This window comes from Protopterus annectens, chromosome 14.part0 (assembly GCF_019279795.1).
Source record: "Protopterus annectens isolate FY-2018-M chromosome 14.part0, PAN1.0, whole genome shotgun sequence".
Taxonomy (NCBI): domain Eukaryota; kingdom Metazoa; phylum Chordata; order Ceratodontiformes; family Protopteridae; genus Protopterus; species Protopterus annectens.
Window position 1 is genome coordinate 1,006,322,294 of NC_056748.1, and position 10,087 is coordinate 1,006,332,380.

The window sequence follows — 10,087 nt, forward strand, 5'->3', positions numbered from 1 at the left end:
TACTTTTCATGTCTTGACTCAGCCAACATACCATTCTTCAAAAGGAGGTAGCAATGAGCTCTGTCTGTCTTTCTTTCTTTGTAGTCTGCCAGACAGGATCCAGCTTTCCCACTGAGATGAGAACTGTTACCTTTCATGCTAGAAACTATGGATCACATTAACACTTGTGCTGGGGTTCCTTGAGATCTAACCCAGTGCTGTATCTTTTATAGAAGCTTTGAGCAATCAGATTGTGGAAATATTTGCAATAATACCATAACTCTCCCAATAGAATTTTTAAAATACATTTATTTTAAGGAAAGAAGTGCACCTACATTCTTATAGTGAAAGATGGAACAAAATGGTGTCAGCATTTGCCTGATTCAGAAGTCCAAGCTGTACTGCATGGAATAATATAATTTCTCAGCACTATGTACAATCGATATGGCTTATATAAAGTTCCAGCTATTTTAAATATTTCACTTATAGATTCATAGGTTCATAGGTTGATACTAGGCTATCTGCCCTAGGGCATTTATAAGCCTAGCCAGAGTGTGTTTGGCTTTCGCCACCCTTTTAGATTAGTTGACTGTGCCTCTGTATAGTAGGTCGCAGAAGATAATCCTTTTAAGGTTAGTTTACTGTGCCTCTGTCTAGTAGGGACACAGAAGAGATCCCAGGGGTAAACCTACGATCTCCCATCCACTTGTCAAGATTTCTCTTGAAGAGGGTCATTGAGGGGCTCTGCCTAACATGGATTGGGATTTTGTTCCAGAGTGAGGGGAGCCTCTGGGATATGAATCTGTCCCTCCAGCATGTCCTATTTATTTCTGTGTTGAGGTTTAATTCCCTGGAGCATGTAGCTCTAAGGGATTTGGATTTCCTGAGGTGGAGCATGTCCATTAATTCTGGTTTGGACATGACTTTATATGTCAGGCACAGATCGCCTCTGAGTAGGTGGTAAGCAACTGAGTAGAGTTGGAGTTTCTTTAGCCTAACTGCGTAGGGCATCTGTTTGAGTCCCTTGATCCTCTTGGTGAGGTACTTTTGGGGTCTTTCCAGTTGCTGCAGGTGTCAGGTAAGGTACATCCAAAATGGGGCATTATATTCAATTATGGGCCTGATGAGTGATAAGTAAAGGGGCACAATGACCTCTCTTGATCTAGATGTGAACCCTTTCGTGATAAGGTGGGCTATACAGAAGGTCTTTCTAACCAGTTTGGAAATGTGATTGTCAAAGGAGAGATTGCTATCTACTTGGGTCCCCCGATCCCTAATTACTTCTTCCATACTTAATGGACTACCACCTATGTGATAATTTGTGGGCACTTTGTTTTTCCCAAAGGGGATGACTATGCACTTTTTGGCATTTAGCTTTAGGCCATGGCTCTGGCACCAGTTATCCGTCTCTGTGAGACCCTTTTGGAGGATGCTTGTGTCAGTTGGTGAGTCAATTATGGCACCCAGTTTGCAGTCATCTGCGAACTTGATCAGCCATAGTCCTCCTGTGTTAGCCTGTACCTCAGAGAAATATATAGCGAACAAGAGAGGTCCCAGGACTGAGCCTTGCGGGATGCCACTTGTAACTGGTTTAGAGTCTGACATGGCACCTGCAATTCTGACCATGTGGGTTCTATCCCTGAGACAGTTTGCAACCCATCTTGTGACATAGGAGTTGATATTTGAGCTGGTGAGCTTATTTATGATGCCCGAGTAGGGTATTGTGTCGAAGGCTTTTGCGAGGTCCAGGTAGGCTGTGTGGACTACCTTCCCTTCATCTATGGCCTTGGTGACTGTTTCAAAGAAGTCGACCAGGTTCAAGAGGCAAGATCTGCCCTTAACAAAGCCGAATTGGGTAGGATCCAGTGTTTGGAGGTTCCCAATGTCTTTGTTTATGAGTTCCATGATGATACGCTCCATAGCTTTGCAGACCAGGCTAGTCAGGCTTATACAGCGATAGTTTCCGGGGTCCGTTGTGGCACCATATTTGTGGAGTGGGACCACTGTTGCTGTACGTCATTCCTTGGGTACATATCCTGTAGTAAGGCTGAGATTGAACAGTGACTTTATGTGAGGGTTCAGTTCTTCTTGGAGCTCATGTAAGACGCAGCCCGGGACACCGTCCGGTCCTTTTGATGCTGTGTTTTTTGCTTTGGAGAGGGCAGCTCTCACCTGTGCATCTGTGATGTCAGGGAGGCTACACTCTGTTGGGATAGACATTTGCTCTTTTGGGGGGGAAGGGGGGAGAAGTTTGCACTGAACCTGTCTGCCAGGATGTTGGCAATGTCTGTGGGTTCAGTGTATTTTTTGTCATTTTGCACTAACTCAGAGCATATCTGCAAGTTGCCACCCAGGTTCCTGACATAACTAAAGAAGGCCTTGTGATTATCTGTAACTTAATGATTTGAAATGTCTTATCCAATTGTGTTAAATGTCTCATTCAGCTATTTTATGCAGCAGTGCTGTTATCTAGTTAAATTCTATGCATTAACAGGTTAGGTCAGTATTTAAGCTCTATAAGTCACAATTAGTCTCTTAAAATGCAGGGTAATTATTGTGCCACTCTGGTACAAGCTGCATTTTAAGTTACATTATACAATTAAACATGGTTTCATATTCTGTAAATATTTCAGTAAACATGCACTTATAGAGGAATTTCTTGTTGTCATGTGAAACCTTATGTCTGGTTAACAAAAAATGTTCTAACAATATGTGCCTAGGTTGTATACTTTTCAAGATATGAAAATCTGGCTATGAAAGTTTGCAAAACTATACTTTGAGGTTAGTGTGCATTATAATAGATTATAGTATTTATGGAAAGACTATGAATGCACTGACTGTTATCACAGTAAAGACTACTTCTTACTGATAACATTGCTATTTGTACAGTTTTAATAGCTTTTATTGTTCACAAAATATTTACATTTCTTTATCTTTTACATATCTTTTTCAGAAAATGGTGTGGAATGCAAGCTATTTACAGACTGCTAGAGGTGTGGCATTCCACACCAGATATGTATTAATGAGTTAAAATCCTTTTTGCTATCCAGGGTGAGAAATACACGAGAATGTTGAAAAGTTGTAGCTGTCTCTTTCAAATGATGCAGATTTCTTATGGAATCTGAAGCCCTCTTTCAGCTATAAAACCCACATATTATTCTGAAAGCAAACGATAACTACTCTGAAACCTTGTCAGCTGAAATTTTAGCATACCTTTTTAATTTACTTATCTATTTGATTAATTATAATAATTAGTTTCATTTCTTATTTATATCTTTGTTAGTTGATCCAGTGCAGTGATTGCAGAATCCCTTAACAGCCATAACCTTCTTTAGAGGCAAGCAGATATTTAAAGAAGTGTTGTGAGAAAGTAGGCAATCATATTAATAAGATACACCACTTAATGCATAAAGAGAGAGAGAGAGAGAGACAGTATCTTTATATTCAAAAAGTTACATTTAAATTTTCAGTTAAAAATATGCATTATGTGTTGATATTTCATTTGGAGGAAAACAGGGAGAAGTAGGGAATAAAAGTGTGTAGTAGATGAGTAGTTGTTGTTGGTGGGTAAGGGGTTGCCACAGCGGAACTCTGGTCCGCTAATGATTGGCAATTGATTTTTTTTTTTTTTTACGAAACGCCAAGGTGCCAGCTCAACGCCCAACCTTCAACGAAGGCATGCCCATTTACGCACTCATGTCTTTGGAACGCCCATCCAACTGCGGGGAAGACATGCAGACTCCACACAGAAGGCACTCCCAAGCCAAGCCGAGAATCGAATGGGAGAACCTCTTGCTGTGAGGTAACAACACTACCAATGTAGATGAGTAGAAAGAGAAGAATTTGGAGTGCGAGTGTTTTAAAGTAAAGACGGAGTGAAATTAATGACATGATAACAAAAAGGAGTCAGGAGGGGATGTAAAGTTAAGAGATGTCCCTACAGTTATAGCATTATAGCATAAACGCAGAAAGGGACTGCATCTTATTTGAAGAAGTAACACTTCAAAAAAGAGCTGACAGGTTAAGTAATGTTTTAGAATTTTAAGGAGTACACTAGGAAATAGTGAAGTAAATAACTCCTTGTTTGCAATGTAGAATTTCTGAGCTAGGCCATCTGTGCTCAGAAATCTTTCTCTAGGCATGTTCTGAATATAATATTGTGTTAGCTTCCTAATATATCTTTGCTGTCAGAGAGATGTTTGTTAAAATAGAGGGAAAGTGAACATTGACTAATAAAGCATGCATCACATTCTGAGATTCTAATAGTTTAACTAATGTCAAGTGCTGAATTAATTATAAACATCCTTCACAATTAAGGCTGTGTTTTCAGCCATTAAAGTAGTTTTTGTCCATTGTCTGAGCAAATATTAGGAAATTCCTAACAAGTACTCCCTCTGTTATCCTTATAACCAAACATGTGTTTAGTATTTCACCTCTATTAAATAATCAGGTAGAATTTTTGGGGACATATCTTCTGCCCTACCATTTGTCATCATCTCCCTCCCAGTCTCAGCTTCCTAGCTGTTAGTCTGTCTTAGCACTGCCCCCCCCCCGCCAACTTTTAGACTCATAACGTAAATAATGATTTATTTTCCCATCAAACCTTCTTTAGGAATGAAGACAAAAACTTAATCCATTCAGCAACAGATGTCTTGGGTATTGAGCTATCTACTCCCATGTTATTTGATCTTGTGTTAAAAAAATATGTGCAAGTATTAACTGCTGATATGTATGAACAATACAACTAAATCCACCTTCTACAGTTCCTGTTATCCTCACTGGTATTAAGCCCCATAATTACAAGAAAGTGGACTGAGAAGTGCCTGGGAAGGTTCTCAAGGAAGAAAAATGTTATATAACCTGTAAACTGATGAAAAAGGCAAATCAAGTTCACTGGTGCATTTATTAGTGAGAAGTAGACATCTGGAAACTTTGGGGAAGCCACATCTCCCAACCCATGTTTTCTTAGATCAAGCAATATTTTTGTGACAGATTTGATGCTAAAGCTACAGTGAGATATATCCTATAAAGTACAGAAGACTGCTTAATAGTCTGACCCAGAAAAATAAGGGGGGTTGATTCCTGTCTAATATTTCCTGCAGCTACTCTCAAACTTAAAGAGTTAACTAGGTGCCAGTAGAGAAACAGTAACGCAATGTCTTTCTGAATGGTAACTGAATACAGTGAACTATCATCTTTCATAGCAACCTACAGTGATCTATGTAGAAGGTATGCTCATCTCCTTCAAATCACATCCACCCTATCTTTAAAAGGTGAGTTACCGTAGACCCCTCACCTTGTAACCCTCATTCCATGTTCATCTTAAAGATCATCTCAAGTCTAAATCAATTTGCAAATGCTTTCCCTCTGGACACATCACCTAACCCCCCACTCTCCCCTTCATCAGTCAGGCACCTTTGTCTTCTTCACATTATTTCCCTACAGTAAAATGCGATATGGCATCTGCATTGTATATATTATAAATAGTTAATTTGTGCGTGCCCTTACAATAGTTTTGCTATCTTTAACACTTCACTATTTCACCCTTCTTCTTCCCTTACTCTAACCATCCCTTCCTATTGTCCCATATACTATGCACTTTATTATTGTTATTGATTCATTGTTATATTCACACATTTTGTTTGTATTCCTAATACGTCTTGCTAACTTGCTTTGTCTCCTGTCATTTATATTTTCTGGTCTGAGAATTAAATAGGTCCATTTGGATCAGTGCTCTACCCTGCGTACCAAACTGAATAAATAAATAAATAACACATAATCTGCCCTGTTATAAAATCCAAACCAGTATTTGTTTAGGAATAAGTTTCTTTTATATGAATGCAGTGTAAAAACATAGAGTGCTTAACTAATTATAAATAATGTCTTACTTACACTAATCTTGAAATTCTTTAAAATTCCAAATAAGTACCGGTATACTGAATGAGGAGAAAAGAAGGGAATAGCTTTGCTGTCTGTATGGAATATAAGTAACTACCTTCATGATAAAGTGTTCATTACAACAGTGTGCAGTACCTTTGAATGGAAAGTGTTAGTGGTACACGCTCAGAATAAGTGTCCAGCATCTAACCATGCTTGAACCGATAAGCTGTAGGACCTTGCATGCATTGATCAAGGTGATCTTCTTGATTTCGTCTTGGTAGCAACATGTTCCAAAATAACAATGCATATTCTGACATATCTGCAGAAATATTTCCTATAAATCACTCCTTGAAATGCATCACCACAGTCCCACAAAACATATATATATTTTCACTTCTGGATAATGGAAACTACCATTCTAGAATAAGAGTAACCTCAAAATCCTCATGAAAGCAAACTTTTCTCAACACATACCTTCTATGTGCATAGGAACTGTGGATGCCCCCCACTCACTCTACTCTTATTTAAACATTATCTGTGTCCTTTACTGCTTCTATATGTCTGGATCCACCTTAGGATTATCTGTATATGACATGGGATGATCTTTGTAACATTTGTGGATTTCATATGACAGTGACTGAATTATGGCCTTCATGTCTTTCAGTGTTCTGCAAATTAGCACAGATTATTAAGGCTCTAAAGGCCTAATGAGCTTTCTTATGCGGTCCTAGGTTGGATTCCATCACTACTCATTTGCCTACTGAGTGATACTAAAGAAATCCATTAATGAGATGGTACATTCAGTTCATCATTAATAGGCGACATTTGCACCTAGTAATTTTACCTTGTTAATAAATAGCTAAATGTCTTAATTCCCATAAGAAGATATTCTGACTTATTTTGTTTTTTGTGGAGTCTTTATTGTCTCCATGTTATAGTGCCATTTTAGTATCATAACAGTTCAAGTTAATTGTCCATGTACATTTCCTCCTAAACAGTGATGAACGCCAAATTTTTTACATTGCATACAAGTCTATAATTTATGTTTCCCATTATGGATCACTGATACCTTAATCTCAAGACATGTTTTTAACTGTACATGGCATTCATTACACCTCTGAAATTTTATCAGAATGAAAGAGAATATTTCCATGACTGAAATAGTAGATAGCATTTGACATGTGTCTTTAATTTCCCTCCTGCTATTTGCTGGTTTTAATCATATCATATTAATATAAGCACAACTTCTGCATCACTTTCTCTACACTTGAATAACTAAACATGGTGTCTATTCTGTGCACTTTTTATAAAATGAGTTTTTCCCACGTGCCCTTTTTACCACCTTTTAAATTGCACATTTTTGTCAGCATGGTCTGTCCAATGGCACTTTCTGAAGTCTTTTAACATACAGTCATTGTATAACATCTTCCAACAGCATATTCATGCATACGTGCATACCAATATTTTATTAATAGTGCTCCCAAAAACATCTTGCTATGAGTTAACAGCATCTCTTATGCTGACTCCATGGGCATCACCAAGCTTCATACTTCCACAATTGTTAAATCCTACCTTAAGGCTATGCCCCTCTTGTAACCCTGACTAATCTTCTGCTTTCACTATTGCTACCTCTTCACTGGCTACCTCTTCACTGTCTCCTTTCTCTATTCAAAACTCCTTACCCTCCTAAAGTACCTATAATCACTAATAAACTAAATATACTTATGAATTTAATCTTGTATGTAATGTACATTAACTCAGATAACATAATGTAAAGTGACTATTCCTATATTGTATATTGATTAGAATTAAGTGTAATTTTTTTTTCTCTTCTCTTCTCATTCATAGTGATTTTTTAGTATTTTAACTTCCTTTCTTTGTTTAATTATGCATGTGATACATTGGTGTGTTACTATTTGAGCTTTTTTCCCCGGGCCTCCACTGAAAATGAAAATATATCCAGTTGGACTAGCCCGATCAACAAATGTAAAATAAAAATAATAAATAAATACCTTCAGTAATAGTCTTTACTGTATTCTGACATCAACACCATCAAACACAACACTGTCTCCTAATGCTTCACTTAGTCAATCCCCAAAGTGAGAATGTTCTGGCAGTTTAGTTACAGCCTCGATTCTCTATATCCCAACACCCCCCCACTTTAAACCCCACAAATTAAACTCTCTTCTACTGACCACAGCATCTCTGTCCTCAACCCAAAGCTATGGGAATCACTTAATCTACCAATAAAACACAGAAACTCATAATGACCTTTAGAAAAAACTTAAAAGGGAACTCCAAAGACAGCTACAAGTAATATTTTCTTAACAGCACCCCACCACCACATCCACCACCTATTCAAACCCCAGTCTTATACATAATTTTTGCTATCATGCTGTTTAAACACTACAACATTAGAGGACTTGTACAGTTTAACATGTGACATAAGAAACAAGTGTATATTATATCAATGAAAAGTAAGTACATTGAGTACCTCTTCAACGACCCGTTTTCAGCAAAAGCGAAACCCCACAAACAGCCATCATTGGCAATTTGTTCTTTTCCCCATTGTAGTGTGATCTTGTAGTTGGTTTATTTAGTTACGAGGGGTGTAGGGTGAGTTTTAAATTTTTCTGTTTTTATGCGATCATTACGTTGGCCCACTGGTTACTTACTTTGGGAAAAATTTCGATGTAACGATCATATGTGGAGTTTCACTTTCACTGAAAACGGGTCAATGAAGAGGTATTCAGAATTTACTTTTTGCTTATATAATATAGACCCAAGAACACACCCAAAATCACTTATTATTTGCACCCAACTATCAATGCCCCTTTAACCAAACCAACTTACCATCTTAAATCACCACTCTCGCCCATCCCTATTTTTCATTTTTATTATTGCAATGAACTCTTTATAACTAATGTTAAAATGTTGTAAATTTAATTTCATTACTGATACCAATTGTACAGAATTTTGCATCTTTATCTGTACTTACTGCACTGAATTTGTGCTCTCAGGCCGAGTCTAAAAACAGTCCATTGGGTCAATGATCTACCCTGATTATCAGATTCATACAGACAAATTAATAAAGAAATATAGCCAGATTCATTTATGTATATTCATTAATGCATCTTCTTGAATCAATAGCATTCTGCATTTATTAAATGTTTTTTTTTTGCTAAGTAGTTGAGGAAAATCTAAATAATCTGCATAAATGATTCTGATTTCAATAGTGCAGCTAAACTGCATACCAGCCTATACACTTTGGCATCCATTAAATTAGCAAAATTAAGAATGTTAGGTCTATTCAGTTTTATGAACTCCTCAGTAAAACTGTCCTTTTTGAGCATATGCATTCTTTCAAAGTAATATTAAAATATCCCAACGACATAAACATGTCTTGCCCTTTTGCAACTGCTTCCTTGCTTGTATTCATCAGTTTAATTTGCTATGTTTTTATAATATCAAAATTACACTATTGAATAAATTGTGCTACTAATCATTTGTTTATGTTTGTTTAACTGTACTTAAATTGTTTTCATGCCTGAAGGTTGTCAGCATTTTGTTGCACCTCCTCTTCTCTGATCTCACATTTGCTGCCCTGATGCAGATTGCATACATCAGTGGTTGCAGTTCTTTCATAAGGCAGAAAAATCAGTTTTACAGTCTTTTTAGTCTCTATCAGATCACAGACCACTCCCTTGAGATTTGAAATCATTGCTCAAGGCTGCACAGCCTTGTTGGATGTTATGTAAGTAAGGGATGAGGGAATCTTGTCCCACACTCCATTCAAGGCTACCAAGTTTTTTTTTTATTTAAAAAATTATGATGAAATGGCCCATTTGTCAAGATGGTCAGATTGTGATGTACCCCACCCATCATGGTCCTATCCAGGCTGCTTGAATTCCATAGCAGTGCTACCTATCCATGCTCCATTTCAGTCCTCTTAGCCTTCTACTATTATTCTTTGTCACTATTTTTCTGTCTACTGTCTCTTTGCCATCCCTCCACCCTCTTCATTTTCCATCTTCTTTTAAAGATAAAATCATGGACCACTTCTGTACCTCCTAGACAAAGACAAAGACCATCCTTGGCATAGAACTGATGTTTCTGCTAGGTATCATCCATCCTCCTATCAGTCATATGCCATCCCACCTTGTCTGCTGACAAATTACTCATTGCACTCCCTATCATCTCCTTCCTCAGCTGGCTACTGAAGCAGGAA